This window comes from Phalacrocorax aristotelis, chromosome 1 (assembly GCF_949628215.1).
Source record: "Phalacrocorax aristotelis chromosome 1, bGulAri2.1, whole genome shotgun sequence".
NCBI classification, from domain to species: Eukaryota; Metazoa; Chordata; class Aves; order Suliformes; family Phalacrocoracidae; genus Phalacrocorax; species Phalacrocorax aristotelis.
Window position 1 is genome coordinate 11,539,512 of NC_134276.1, and position 16,579 is coordinate 11,556,090.

A 16,579-nucleotide genomic window follows, 5' to 3' on the forward strand; every position below is an offset into this window, starting at 1 on the left:
CAGTCCTCATATGCCATAGTCTCACCACTGCATGCTTCTGTTCTCCCCCAGTCTTCTGACTGCATTTAGAAAGTGAGTTACTTGAGTTTTAATTCATTCTTTAATTCACTTTAAATCTAAAATATCCTGAAATGGTACAGAAAGAAATCTCTCTTTAAGAGTTCATTTTCATGATCACCACAAGCTGCGGTGATAGCACCCCTACCCTAGAGTGGGTACCACCACAATATAAATTAATCATAATGACAATGATTGTGAGGTAGCTTGAAATAAATGGCAGAGTGAACAGATACTTCCAGCTTCACCTCAGCTTTGAACTATAACATTTAAAAGCTAATGAGCTAAAAAGGAACAAATGAGTAAATTAATAATAGAGCATTCAAGAGAAACTTCTCCTCCCCTCCATACCAGGGCTAATTAATGTGATCTATTCTAATAAAAATAACCCGAAGCACTACTTATTCATTTTTAACACCGTGTATTCCAAGTTAATGTATAAATGCTCCTTGTAAAACTACAGAATTTGAGTAGTTATGAATCATGCCACTTAAAATGGCACTTCCAACTGTGCAAGAAAATCCAAGGACACTGATTTTTCAAGTGCTTTATTGTATTCATATTGCTATTAATGAGTCTAAGTGGTTGTTCTTCTATCAAATAAATGTGTTTTTTTTCTGGTACTGGTGCATATGTTACATGCTCCCAAAAGAAGGTTACAAAGTTTGGACCAATTTTTGCACTAATTTATAGGCCATGCAGTCTCACTGAAGTCAAAGGGGTTGCAAGGGATGTAAATGGCTGCAGTTTTGGCCTACTCTGTTAAAATACCAGCAGTGGGCAAGAAATTGCTATAACAATCACCACAGAATGCAAATTGGCTAACTCACCTTAAAGGGAACTTTGTCACACTCTAAGAAGAAGAACATGACTTTCAAACTGAAGTAAAATAAAGGGAGTCATGAATCAATGGGCTATGCCTAACAACTTCCACATTTATAGACACTGCCCTTTCCTTAGAGGATAAATAATGCCTCACTGTCTCTTCTGCATTCAAGTGCTTTTGATCAGTTTATTCATACAACCAGACTGATATATCCTAATTTCTTTCCTATCTGTACATTAGAATCAAAGACTCACAGAATCGTAGAACAGTTTGGGTTGGAAAGGACCTTTAAAGATCATCTAGTCCAACACCTATGCCATGGGCAGGGATGTCTTTCACTAGATCAGGTTCCTCAAAGCCCTGTACAGCTGCACCTTGAACACTTCAGTGATGGGGCATTCACAACTTCCCTGAACTACGTGCTCCAGTGTTTCACCACCCTCACCACAAAAAAATTTCTTCCTTATGTCCAATATCAATCCACCCCCTTTCAGTTTAAAACCATTGCCCTTTGTCCTGTCACTGCAGGTCCTGGTAAAAAGCCTCTCTCCATCTTCCTTATAAGCCCACTGTATATATCGAAAGACCACAGTGCATATATACAAACACACTGTATATGAACACTTCCCAAGAAATGTTTTGAAAAGGAAGCAAATTGAGAAACAAGTGACATTTCTTGTCAGTATTTCTCCTTGGAGAATAACTGGTACCCAAAGTTATTTTTAACTTTAGACTTACTATAGTAGAGACTTAAACAATGAAAAAATAATCAAGGGCATGGTAAATTGACAAAAAATGGTAAACTGTTTTTTTTCTTAGTTTGGCAATATCTTCAGTAAAATAGCGCATATATCCTGTACATGGGTAGTAGATTTGTTCCGCAGATGTAATTATAGTAGGTAAAAATGTTTTAGAAATGGGTTGGAGCAAATGTCAACCTGATTGTTGGTTGTGCTACTGCATATGACTGGGGAGCATTAATTATAAGGAGATGCTAGTTATTTCTCATTAACATCAATTGTTCCTATGTCAATACTCGATATATGGAATCTTCATAGGCAGGCTGCTAAAAAATTAAAAATGGAAATCACTGAGTAGACTAGTTGTCTTGAGAACTTCACATAACTTGACAACATCTATGAGTCACCAGGTGATTTTCAAGGCATGGAACTCACAATTAGAGAACTTTATTATTAATACATGGGTTGTCAAGAAATTTGGGCTGTTAATAAAACTGCATGTTTTGCAGTTTATTTGGACCTTTTGTTACTGATGTACTTAAAATATAAGGCTGTAAGTACATATAATTTGTGTTATGCTTATATAAGCATTTTAATATGTATATTGGTGTAACGTACTCCCTAACGTCTGGGGCTAACAAAACCAGGGGAAATCCTCCTCCCATTGGAGAAAAAATAGAGAAAAAAATGTGCGTCCACTATAATTTTGCCTCCTTTTAGGTCTGCAGCAATGCTTGCACAGTACATTCATAACATGTGAAAGGTGTATGCCAGATCAGCAGAAGAGAAGAGAGGGCTTCTCTGTTAGCTGTGTCCTAATGTTTGAATAGATCATTGTAGCCTGTGCTCAAGGAGAGCACCTGTGGACAAGGTAAATAATGATGACTGGTCTGAAGTGCTCAGGTTTCCTATACTCAGTGTTTATGCAGACAATCTGGAGATGGAGGCAGGAAAAGACTCAACTGTAGGAGTAAAAGGCAAAACACTCAGTGATTCACTAAGCCCTGCATAACACAGGTCACTGCATTTCACCTAGGTATGCACGGACAACCCTTGCACAAGACTAAAGGAAACCTTCCGAACTGGGATCTAGTCCAAATATGAACATATCAGGGAACAGAGAGCCCATTCCTTCCCTTGCTGGTTTGTTCCTTTTGTTAATCACTTCCAAATGAAAAAAGTTCTGCCTAATTCCTGATTTGCAAATGATTGTTTCTGTCTTCAGGCATTGATTCTTCTTATTCCTTTCTCTCTAATTCTTTAAAGTACAGTATTCCTCTGTGATGGTCTTATAGACTGGAAACAAGTAATTTGTCAGGTTTTGTTTTAACAAACTAAACACACTAAGCTCATTAATTTGGTCCCAGAGAAGAATTTCCTCAGACCTCAATGTTTCTGTGGTTATTTATTGACCCGCTACAGAGTTTAAAAAGCAGTCCTGAAAGGATGCAATACTCCAGTGCTGGGTTTATTTATCCTAAATACACAATAGAAGAAGCAGTCTGACTATGTCTACTAATTATTGCCCTGATTAGAGATTCAGATGTGATACTAGTTCTTTGTGCTACCACATCTGTTTGTCCAATGCAGTCTATAAAACACTTCCACTAACACTGCTTCAGCACTGCTTCTGAGGAGTCACTCTCCCATTCTGTGTGTCCTCTGCATGGTGTTACCACTTTGTACCTGTACTTACTTACATGTGTAACTTTGCTGTTGGTTGCATTAAAACACAGCTTGGATGAACTAAGGATACTAAGCAGCCCTGATCAGTCATGGTGTCTGCACATTCTTGTCTGTGGTGGATATGTTGATTTGCAGTTTTACAGTCTGCAGTGATTTCAGAGACTGGATGAAGCAATTTAATGGCTTAAACTACCTTAATGGGCTTACACTTGATAATACCAGCGTTTCAGTTGTCATTCATGTTTCCTACCACATCTTACATTTAAGACTACACAAAGCATGAGCCAACCGTCTTTTTGATTCTGCACTGTAATCTGCTTTTTTTCTTGGATCCATGTCAAGGGTAGTTATGAAATAAATCTTGGGGCATATTGCTAGTCCTTCCTGGAGGGACCCCACATTGTGAGCTGCCAAGATTGATGAAATGGGTAGGCAGCTTCCTCTCAGACTGCCTTTAAGCAGTGTGGACACCAGACACATGGCTCAGGTGGCACTGTGGCAGCACAGAAGTGGATAAGGAAGTGGAATTGTCTCCAGCATTTTTAACTGTGTTGGTTCTGAAAAGATGTTATGAATATAACCTCACTTACTAAGGGCTTAATCCATTTAGTTTGTGCTCTGTGGCACAGTACTGAATTTTAACAGGAATGCCAAAGCAAGTTAAATGTTCTAAACAGTTCAAGTAATAGATATCACTAACTTTAGCAGTAGAATGGAAACCTAGACTAGAATGGAAATATTACTTAACATTTCAAAACTTTCCATACATCAGCATTACACCTTCTCCACTTAATAATTGGACTTTGCCATTGCTAGAATTTCTTCATTGTTAGCACTATTACATTTTCCCCCTTTTGTTTCTTCAGTTTTATACATAATTTACATTTTACATAGTGCTATTTTCCCCATTTTTATTTTTCGTCCATGTTCATGTCACTGGCTGATCTCTTTTCTCTGCTAAAGAAGGGACTTGAGCCCAACACTGTAGGATTTTGCTATCCTGATCATTTAAGGTCTCACATTCACTGCATATGGAAGCACTGTGCAAAGTTAGCTTTGGCTGATTTGTTATACTTGGCCATGAAAATGTATTAAATTTGGCGCTCACAGTCGAAGAGCACACTGTCTAAGCCACCAAACTCTGCCACTTCCTCTGACACCTCTAGGCCCTGCCTCATTTTGCAGTGTGTTTATAATCTAATAAACTCTTCTTCAAGGGTTCTTCATTTTCGACCATTTTCCTGAGATTACACTTTTCTCGTGATCTATTTCACAAATAATTTTATTTAGACATGAAGAATCTGTCCATGTGAAATAGAAAATATGTATCTTATAGCTGGGACCATCTCTGGCTTCACAAGTTCAGAGTAATCATGTCATGGTTGCTGGTATCCAGATAGAATTTATCTTTCATTTCAGAAAATACTTCATTTTTCTGAATTCAACATGGCCCTGTAAATCCTCAGGGCTGATTTAGGGAAGAAAGTTGTAATAATTTTTACTTAAAAGGAAAAAGTAATTCAAGGTAAGCTATTTCTAATTTATTGCATTGATGGCAAGGGAAGGGAGTGCATACAACAAAGTACCCAGACACTCATTAACCACTACTTCTTACATCATCATATTAATGTACTCATTACAGTGAAGTTTAAAATAGCTATTTTAAGCAAATTACAAATGCCCAAGTACTTCTTAGAAGTTGCAGTTATGTTTTAGAGCTCAATATGGGAACACCGGTATGTCTCCAAAATTTAGATTCCTCATAAAAAAGATATTCTTTTTCCCATAAATTACAAACAGGTACATTAGGAGAAAGATGACATGGTTCCTCTGCTTTGATTTAGGATTGATCTATAATGTTTCACATGCCAGTGTGAAATTCCAGCTTATGCCTCTGGTTTTCCTTCCTTTGTGTTTACTCTTTTGAAGTGTTTATGGCTAGCAAACATACTAAGTCTTTGCCTTCACTTTGCAAATACTTTAAGATTTCTCCAATTTTTTCACATTTTAACAAGAATATTAAAAACAATATGAGACTATACATGATTTAAGCTGTTTTCATCTTCCTTAGAGATGAGTGATTGCATCTCTTTGGAACATGCTAGGTAACTTCTCTCTTAGGATTTGTAAACTGTACCCAGCAGCAGTGGTTCTGCACTAGACCTCCTATCCAGTCAAGGTACAGCTGGCCAGCAAGGTACAGCAAATTGAGGAGAGAGAACTTTGGGGAAACAGATTTCTACAGGTCTCTGAAGAATATGGTTTAGATAGAAGAGACCTTTAGCAAAATAAAATTGACCAAAAAAAAAAAGCTACTGGTGCTTTAATTGATAGATGATTGATCTATTGATTGATAGGTTGATGCATTGAAGCCTTTATAAGCCAGATGCTGGTGAGAGGGACTGGTGTTAGCAGACCTGAATGTCCCATTGCTTGCTAGATGAGACTGAAAGAGGAGGGCTGAGCATCCAATTGACGCTATTTAACAGAAAGGAAAGTGGGACCTGTGTTACAAGAACTGGGATCCCATGCCTAACTAGCAGCTGAGAATGTGTAACAAACTTGTAAATGGAAGGGAGTCCCTGTGTAACAGAGTCAACTGAATCCTGCTATTAGTAATAGGCAGAAGATTGTAGCGGCTGGAGTTTCAGCTTTCTTTCCATTTGCACTGCAGTGGTTGGCCTCCACAGGCTCAGCTTGAGGCTTTCAGTCTGGGACTTTTTGTGGATAACAGCTTCTGATTCTCCTCCTCATTTTTTCTTTTCCTCTTTTATTCATCGCACTTCAAGCCAAAGCTTGAGGCAGCAGATGGGTTTAACAGCATGGGATCAGCAAATTCCTATTATGATGAACTGAGAGAGAGAAAAACCCTAACTTAGCTCTATTGATGCAAAGGGGAATAATTGCTTGTGAGTCAGTGGAGCTGGGATTTCACTCTCTGCTTCTAGACTCCTCCTGAGTACTTGAAAGTGGAAGCTCTGGGAGGATCTGGGTCTTTTAATGGTATTCTTATGGAGATTGCAGAAGATGTCAATGAAGTGAAAACTATGAAGACGGTAATGCTTGTTTTCCATGAAAAATCATATTAACAAGTTGAGGATGATGATATTTATAAAGCAATGGCAACTAGAGCAGAGTAAGTTCTGTTTCTGATGTACCTTGACTTCCTTAAGGAATATCACAAATACTTTCTGGTCATTAACAAAAGGCTGCTCTCCTGGACAGTACCCTATACATCAACGTGTAGGTGCTAAAAGTAAACAGTAGGTGGCCTCAGAACATTAGTATTGCTCTTCACTAGAACAGCTGTGAATTGAGGGCAGGAGCCCTGCTGATCGTCTGTGGCTGGGTAAAGCTCCTTCCTTAATTGTATGAAACAGGCTGAGATATGTTCTGCAGCCCAGCGCTCTTGCTTTCACCTGGAACAGGGCCATGTGTTAAACTTTAATGTAAGCTTATGTGACCTTTTTTTCTTTCCTGTTTTAAACACATTTTGATGATTGTCATATTTCAGACATTGGAAGAAATGTCTGTGTTGCAGAGAAAAAAAAATTATGAGAGATGCAATTCTCATTATTTGATGTGGCGTATCAGACATACTAGCTACCTGTGGCAGTAAAGAAAGACTGGAAAATCCACTTGCTGCTTTACTGACAAATCCACTTGCCTTGCTTTTCAAACACCCAATGAATAACAACATCCGGTGATTTTGGAGCTAATGACTGATTAACCACCATGAAGTAGTCCAAGAGTTGGCTTTTCTTCTTTAGGGAAGTTATTGCAGGCAATAAAGAACCCAGACCAAACCTGTAAGCCTCAGGGCCCTGAGTCAGTTTTCAACCTTTGTCACAGTTTTGTCCCATAAAGCGCAATTTATATTGTCAGCCCCTAATCCTGGGATATCTAATACTGATAAAAGCATATACAAAACAAGTGATGCACAATGCAATTCCTCACCATTTGCTGACCAATGCCCAGCCTGCCCCTGAGCAGCAATTACTGCCCCCACCCCCGGCCAACTCCCCCCAGTTTATATACTGAGCATATGGAACATCCCTTTGGCCAGTTTGGGTCAGCTGTCCTGGCTGTGCCCCCTCCCAGCTTCTTGTGCCCCTGGCAGAGCATGGGGAGCTGAAAAGCCCTTGACTAGTGTAAGCACTACCCAGCAACAACTAAAACATCAGTGTGTTATCAATATTATTCTCATACTAAATCCAAAACACAGCACTGTACCAGCTACAGTGAAGAAAATTAACTCTGTCCCAGCTGAAACCAGGACACCTGTATATACATCTTAAAAGAGAGGTAACTCTTTCTGTTAGAAACTGTGGAAAACTCAGTGCTGGTATCACTCCAGTTCTATAGAATGTTTTCCAATTACATCAGATTTTTTATAATAGGCCTATCCCATGCAACATATTAACTGACTGCTAACTGGTTAACTAACATTTATTTCTGTTATCTAAGCATATTTTTTCACTATGTTCTCTGTAAAATTTGACCAGATTTAGCGTGAGTATCTAATTTTTAAGTTGATCAGCAGCACTAGAGTTCAATGTTCAATGCCTCATCATACTTATAATTTGCCAGCAGAAAAATCAGACAAGACAGTTTTTCTGAGACAGTGACCTATGGAGTGCTACAGGAAAAGTTCTCTGTTATGCAGCTTTTGCCTCTCTGGACAGTTTTAGTTCCCCACAGACAGGGCAGGTAAACAGCCTTTCAGCAGGCATTTGAATGACAAAGGAGTGTTGGGTTTGCCAACCCGGGGTGGGGAGGGGGGCGCAAATTCCATAAAATACCATAGAGTTCTAAGGCTAAAATGTTGTACTTGGAGAGGGAGAATATGTTCTTGATGTCTCCAGTTGTTCCACAAACACAAGTTGCCATGAGGTCATCCTTAAAAGCATACAGTCTTTCACAGGAGAAGGGCACAGAGAAAGCAGCTTTGCCTGGAGAGGAAGTTGCCTTTCCTTCCTCTTCCTACTGTTACAGTGCAATATCAAGGATGCTACCAATACATGGCACTAAGCCTATTTATACTTCTGATGGATCTTCATGTCTCTGCCAGAGAGAAACAGCACTGCAGAAAACATACTGGCAGGTCCAGCCTTTCCAGAAAAGATCTCCAAAGGAAAAACTGCTGTGGGAGTGCTGCCATGGGAGTAATGAAACTCTTTGCCTGAGAAAGAAGCATTTTATTGTGCATCTACATCAATCAGCGGAGCCACCTCTGAACATCTCATCTATTAGGCAGGGCTGGTGCTGCACACCAGGAGAGCTGGCTGACACTGCAAAGCCAGGGCTCTAGGGAGCACAGTGGTGTTAGAGACTGCCCTGTGCGTCCTGTGCCCCGCTGCCCACAGCAGTCCCTGTACACAGAGTGCTTCCTGCACCTCGGTCCACCCTGTTCAAAGAGGTGCCTGTTCAGCTTGTCCCCTTTTCACAGCTTCACTGATGCTCTGCATGCCTTTATCACCTCCCCTGTACAGTAGTTATTGGATCAAATTGTAGCTACATGGTAGATACTGAGTTAGCTCTCAAAGCAGCGGGGATGGGCATAAGGCTAATTACCATTTGACCCACCTGGAGAATGAACACATTAATGAGTTACTGAGACTGTCTTTCACTCAGTATCCCACGTAGAGCAAAGGATGGGCCTGGGCAGCATTGAGCTACTGTGGCAATGGCAGTGATCTGCATTTGGCTCATTAGAGAACTTGATTTGACTTGCCTGAATTTCAATGAATGCTGACATTTAGCCGAGAATGGAAATCATCCTGAAATGTCCCAAATCCTGTGGTTCCATTCAAGTTCATCTGCATTATCCTGCTGCTGGCTGCATTCCAGCGCATGGGAATCCCCAGTGACCTCTGTCACGAGTGATTAGCTGGTAGCGTGAGGCAGAGGGATAGGATGTGCACTTTTCCCTCACTGTGGAATTATCATCTGTGTGTGAGATAAGAACATCCCTTGTTCATCAAAGTGATTTCAAAAGAGCTCTGCAATTTCACTTGCATTACAACTGATGCTGGCCTAACAATCCAAAATGCTGTTTGATGAGTTTTCAGTCCAGACAATTTTAATCACAATTTGATTATTTTTTTTTTTTTTTTTTGTGCATGTGTGTTTATTGGGCTAGGTTCCTACTTGAATTTAATTGTTATAATGACACTGGCTTAGCTGGAACTATGCCAATTCAAATTGTTGAGGATTCAACTCTTAGTTAAGTAGGCCTATCACTTTTGTACAGGCTGAAAATTACTTCTAAATTGAAGGAAAAGCTCAGAAAGCATGAAAGTACAGGATTTCAGTATAATAGCAAATTATTCTTCTTGTCCCATTAGTTTTACTGTCTGGGGTGATTAAATATTGGTCATCTTCAGCAGCTTTGGTGCAGAGCAGAGCTGGGTCAAATAATCATATGGTCCTTCTCTAAAGGGGTGCTATGTTCAGGATGTATGAATGAATACAGAAAGTTCTGTACTCTTGACTGTATCAAGATTACATCTGCCTCATAGACTACAGCTGCCTTGTTATATAAAACTGAAGTCAGGGAGCATCTTGCTGAGAGAATATCTTGCCATTAGGCCAGGGAGAAAGGCTGCATAGCCTTAGGCCAAGGTGCTCTTTCAAGTTCAGTGTGGTTTGCCTTTTGAAGGCCCACAACCGTGATTACTACTTTGTTCATGTGGGGTTTTTTTCAAGTTCAGATCCATATTTGATGTGAGGTTGTGGGTCTCAGTCCAGCAGGCAGCTGTCTTCACAGTGGGGAGCTGGATTGGGTTTGCGTGGCTAGATTTTGGTAGCTGGAGGGCTACTGTGGTGGCTTCTGTGAGAAGCTGCTAGAAGCTTCTCCCATGTCTGATAGAGCCAATGCCAGCCACCTCCAAGATGGGCCTGCCACTGGTCAAGGTCAAGCCCATCAGTGATGGTGGGTAGTGCCTCTGGGGTAACATAGTTAAGAAGGGGAAAGGTTGCTGCACAACAGCAATTGCAGCCAGGAGATACAAGTGAGAATATGTGACAGGAACAACTCTGCAGACACCAAGGTCAGTGAAGAAGGACGGGGAGGAGGTGCTTCAGGCACCAGAGCAGAGATTTCACTGCAGCCCCTGGTGAAGACCATGGTGAGGCAGGCTGTTCCCCTGCAGTCCATGGAGATTAGCAGGGGAGCAAATATCCACCTGTAGACCATGGAGGACCCCATGCCAGAGCAGGTGGATGTGCCCTGAAGGAAGCTGTGACCCAGTAGGAAGCCCATACTGGAGCAGGGTCTTGGCAGGACCGGTGGACCTGGGGAGAGAGGAGCCCACACTGGAGCAGGTTTGCTGGCAGGACTTGTGACCCCACGAGGGACCCACACTGGAGCAGTCTGTTCTGAAGGACTGCACAATGTGGAAGGGACCCACGCCAGAGCAGTTAGTGAAGAACTGTAGTGCATGGAAAGGACTCACATTGGAGAAGTTCATGGAGGCCTGTCTCCCACGGGAGGGACCCCATGCTGGAGCAGGGGAAGAGTGTGAGGAGTCCTCCCCCTTGCGGAGGAAGGAGTGGCATGTGATGAACTGACCACAACCCCCATTCCTCATCCCCTTGTGCTGCTCAGGGGGTGGAGATAGAGAAAAGTCAGGAGTGAAGTTAAGCTTGAGAAGAAGGGACTGGTAGGGGGAAGGTGTTTTAAGATCAGTTTTTATTTCTCATTACCCTACTCTGATTTGATTGGCAATAAATTAAGCTAATTTCTCCCAGCTGAGTCCGTTTTGCCCATCACAGTAATTGGTAAGATCTCTCCCTGTCCCTGCCTTGACCCATGAACCTTGGGCTATATTTCCTTTCCCCTGTCCAGCTGAGGAGGGGAGTGATAGAGTGGCTTTAGTGGCACCTAGCACCCAGCCAGGGTCAACCCACCACAGAGGCTCAGGGTCTGTGTTGCATACCCTGTAAAGGAAGTCCTGGGGCACTGATGGAGGGCTGTGTGGGGCAGAGAAAAGCAAAACTGAAGCAGTCATGCTCAGCTGGTTTAACAGAAGTGGGTCAGGCCATGTGCTGGTCCTGTATAGCACGTGGGCTGTGTGTCAGAGAGCATGGCCCCAGCCCAGCCTGTGGGCACACTAGCAATTTAACATCGGTCCTGTTCCTTGGACCACTTTGCCAATATAAACATAACCAGATCCTTATCCTTTCTTATCTCTCTTTGTGTCTTAAAAAACTTCCCAGGTTTCAGTAATGACAAGGCTACCAACACTGTGATTCACTTGAGCTGGCTTTTATTATATAAATATTAGTCTTTTGTCTAAGCCAACATCTCACTGCACTCAACAGCAAAAGCCACGTCCCAATCCTGAGATTGCTTTTGTGAGATGAGCTGAATCTTAGTGAAAGTTGCCTATAGAGAAAGAAGTGGTTTATGTTTGGGTTAGGTTTTAGTCCAGCTGTTGACAAATCTTGAGTAAAACACTGAAGTCCAGTGCCTGTCAGAAAACAACAATGAACTTTACCTGTCTCTTAAATGCAGTACTACACTTCTGTGTACTGCGTGCACGCCTGTACTGTGTGAACCTCATGAGAGTCAACAAGGGCAAGTACAAGGTCCTGCATCTGGGTCAGGGCAATCCCAAACATGCATACAGGCTGGGTGATGAGTGGACTGAGAGCAGTCCTGCAGAGAAGGATTTGGGGGTACTGGTGGATGAAAATCTGGACATGTGCCAGCAATGTGAGTTTGCAGCCCAGAAAGCCAACCATATCCTGGGCTGCATCAGAAGAGGGGTGGCCAGCAGGTCGAGGGAGGTGATTCTGCCCCTCTACTCTGCTCTGGTGAGACCCCACCTGCAGTGCTGCATCCAGCTCTGGAGCCCTCAGCACGGAAAGGACATGGAGCTGTTTGAGCAGGTCCAGAGGAGGTCCACAAAAATTACCTGAGGGCTGGAGCACCTCTCCTGTGAGGACAGACTGAGAGAGTTGAGGTTGTTCAGCCTGGAGAAAAGAAGGCTGCGGGGAGACCTTATTGCTGCCTTTCGGTACCTGAAGGGGGACTATAGGAAAGACGGGGACAATCTTTTTAGCAAGGCCTGCTGTGACAGGACAAGGGGTGATGGTTTTAAACTAAAAGAGGGTAGATTTAGACTGGATATAAGGAAGACATTTTTTTACAGTGAGGGTGGTGAAGCACTGGAATGGGTTGCCCAGAAAGGTAGCGGAAGGTCAGGTTGGCCGGGACTCTGAGCAACTTGATCTAGTGGAAGGTGTTCCTGCCCATGGCAGGGGGGGTGGACCAGATGACCTTTAAAGGTCCCTTCCAACCCAAAGCATTCTATGATTCTATGATTCTTTACAGGACTGCAAGCCTTTTTGAGATTGCTGGCTTAGAAGTGCTGCTGTGCATCTGTAATCAGAAGGTACGATAACTGTTTGTAAATGTGACATGCTGGCATGATAGTTAATGAGAACAAAATCATATTTATGGGAGAAAAAATGCAGCACAGAGCGTAAACTTGTAAATAATTCCTATAGTGTTATAAATTTCCCCACTTCTCCACACCAAGTTACAACACAGGACCTGTGTCCTGACAAATGTGCTACCTCTTTCAGACAAGTATAATGCACCAGAGGAATTCAAACACAAAATGTTCTTAGAAAAGACACATAACAAAGCCTTGAGGGGAGATATGATTTAAGGAAAAACTTGCAGGAGAAGGGAGAGGATAAATGATGCACAGAAGTGGGAGGCTGGTTGAAGAAAAAAGATAAGAGTGGGAGAAATAGACAGATATGTCCAAATTTTGTTTTCAGTTAAACTAGCATAAATGATGTTTTTTTCCCAGTACTTCCATTTGGAGAGCCTAGATTTCTCTTTGTTGCTTTTCTCTTAATAACCAAGGACCAGCCAGCGCCAGAAAAAGAAAACCATAAAGCATGGTCAATACTCTGACGTGGGCTTACAGAATTTGTCGTTTTAGAAGCAAGGAGGATGAGTGGGTGCACTTTCTCCCTGTGGGGTAGGATATAGTTTGTTTTTCTGAGAAATGAAATAGCTTATTGTAATTTACAGCTTTGGACCTAACAAGGAGGTGAGGAATCTGGACAATTTTTTCATCTTTAGTGGACTAGATAATCTGAAAGTTATTCAGCCCTTAGACTTCATGCCTATGTCTACCCTGCAGGTAGAAATACAGCAGGCCCAGAAAGGTAATAGGTAAATTACTGGAAAGCAGGTACATGAAGAGACAGTGAAAGGACAAATAGGGACTTATCACCAATACCCTTAAACCGCTGACTGCACAGGCCAGGCTCATATGTTCTTCCTAAATAGCATCTCTCACTGCCACTACTTGAGATGCAGTATTAGGCCAGGTGGACCACAGGGCAATGTATAGCATGTCTTATGTCCTTACACTCTGTATCTTACAGATCAGACTTTGCCTTCAAAGTTGAACTGTCCTGCAGACTTAGCCAGAGTTTGTAATCACAAGATCTTGGCATACAAGTGGGAGACTGGCTAGATTGTCCATGGTAAAGTGGAGGCCAGACTTTGGAGGGAAGCTGGTGGGATGGGGAGAGCAGTGCTCTCACAGGACACTGCCAGAGTGATCCAGGTGTCACCTGCAAAACAAGGAGGCATGAAGGAACTTACTGGATCAATGGAAGATTTCACAAACCTAGATTTTTGCCGGAAGAGAAATACTAGGATGGCATTCAGAGGAGTGTAGGGAGTGCAGACAGAGCAGAACAAAATGCCAGTTGACTGAAAGTTTCTCTGTTGTCTCATCTAATGTTTAATACCCTTTTCAAAGTGTGACACATACCAGCCAAAGTGTGGGAGGTAACTCTGTATCACTGGCCTAAGTTTCCTCCCACACAAAGCAAATACTTTTACTTCAGCCTATCCTCGGATTTCACTGTGAGGATACACAGGGCCAGTTCTTCACCTTTTGGAAGATGTATTTTTAATCCAAGAATGCTCTCATACACACATTTGCATGTAAATCTGCACTGAAAACACTGCAAACAACAGCAGGTACAAAAATCCATGCAACCTCTGACTCCTGAAAACTGTTGTTCTCTAGAGTAGGATTCATCCTCATTAACACGGGCCTCAAAAAGGTAGGTGGATACTCTCCCAGACTGCACTTCATTGCGCAGCAATGCCTATGGTCAGAAATCTAGCTGTCCTGACTACTTTGGCAGATGCCAGTCAATCCAGGTAAACAAGCCAGGGTACTCTTCCCGGCCTTTAGGTAGCCTTTCAGGAATATGCAGGCATCATATCACCAGCCCCATGAACACATGGATACAGTGCAGTCAGTGTGTGGGCACTGAGACTAGATGTGGGTACCTGGACCCCACTCCTCATGACTGATCTCTGCTGAACTGCCTTCTACTCTCATTTGATTGCACTGATTAGTGGAGGAATTCATATACCTAGGCACTTACAGTGCCATTTGAGCCTCCAGCCATCTCTTCAAAAAGATCTGGATTTCCTATAGGCTCTTTATAATGGTTGCCATTCCCCTATGCATTACATACTATGTTTAGGCAACTGAATGAGTGTCCAGGTGTCCATTGTCTATAACAGGATTTTAAATACCTACCCTACACTCACTTTTTAGTGTCTAAATCTCAACTGAATTTAACTAGGAGATGGAAAGTGGAATTTGCCCCACAAGATAGGTCTAACACTGTGATCAGGCCTCCTCTGGGCAGCTAAAGTACAGTCTTCTAGAGAACACCTTTTTTTTTCATTGAGGACAAACCCTTTGAGTATAGCAGAAATCTCTATGACATGACGCGGGTTTGCTACAAATAGCCATTGAATTAGTTGTATAGGCCCATAGGTAGCAACTCTGTATGGTCCTTATGGGGTAGTAAGTATCGCAAAGGAATGGCTTCCAGATGTTCACAGAATCACAGAATACTTGAGTTTGGAAGGGACCTCTGGAGGTCATCTGGTCCAACGCCCCTGCTCAAGCAGGACTACCTGGAGCCAGTTACCCAAGACCATGTCCAGACCACTTTTGACTATCTCTAAAGAAGGAGACTCCACAACCTCCCTAGGCAACTCATTACAGCGCTCAGTCACCCTCACAGGAACAAACTATTTCCTGATGTTCACAGGGAACCTCCTGTGTTTCAGTTTATGCCGATTGCCTCTGGTCACTGGCCAGCGCTGAAAAGAGCCTGGCTCATCCTCCTTGCACCTTCCCTTCAGATTCTCCTTGAGCCTTCTCTTCTCCAAGCTAAACAGTCCAGCATCCTTACCCTTTCCTTATATGTGAGGTGCTCCAGTCCCTTAATCACCCTTGTGGCCCTTCATTGAACTCTCTCCAGTAAGTCCATGCCTCTCTTGTACTGGGGAGCCCAGAACTGGACATAGTACTCCAGGTGTGGCTGAGTAGAGGGGATCAACAGGCTGAAAATACTTTGCCTAATGCAGCCCAGGACTCCATTTGCCTTCTTTGCAGCAAGGACATATTGCTGGCTCATGTTCAACTTGGTGTCCATGAGGATCCCCAGCTCCTTTCCTGCCAAGCTGCTTGGCAAGGTAGGTGGCCCCAGCACGTATTGGTGCATGGAGTTGTTCCTCTCCAGGTGCAGGACTTTGCAATTCATGAGGATAAAGTTGAAGTGCATGATGGAATAGAACTTCAAAGGTAGAAGAAATGTAAGTTGACAAGTATTAATGAGTTTCCCCAGAAGCTCAGAAGCCATTGGCTAGATAGTTGGTGCTGAAAGGAACTTGTAGCACAGTGCTGGCATGCAGGGACAATGGTGGCTTTGGTTGGACTGTTGAGAGGTAAGCCTTTCTAAGGAAGTCACATGAGAATTGAATGGCATTTGTCTTTAGCCTGGAGTCTGATGCAGTTTGACCATGAAGCCTAAGAAGCAGGAGTGCAAACAAAAGTCCAGAAATTATCACAGGCAGAGAGTTACCCTCCTTCTAAGTGGTGAGAGGCAAGGGCATTTCACCAAAGGGAACACACTGGCTAAGTCTACATTAGTGACTTAAACAGTACCTAGGAATATTGTTGGGTCCTGGAGCTTTGGACTGTGAAGATGTTTCAATGCCTCTGGTGTGGTTCTGGCCAAGGCCAATGAACACTCTCTTCAACAAAGCTATTCAGGGTCCTAGACTCAGCAAGGGCTCAGGATCATTCCCAGTTAGCGGCTGCAAGTGGTAACCCATTATTGGAGGGATAGACAATGATTGTGCCCATCTGGCCTTTCCATCCCAGATAACAGTCTTGGGAATATTAGATACAAGGAAGGT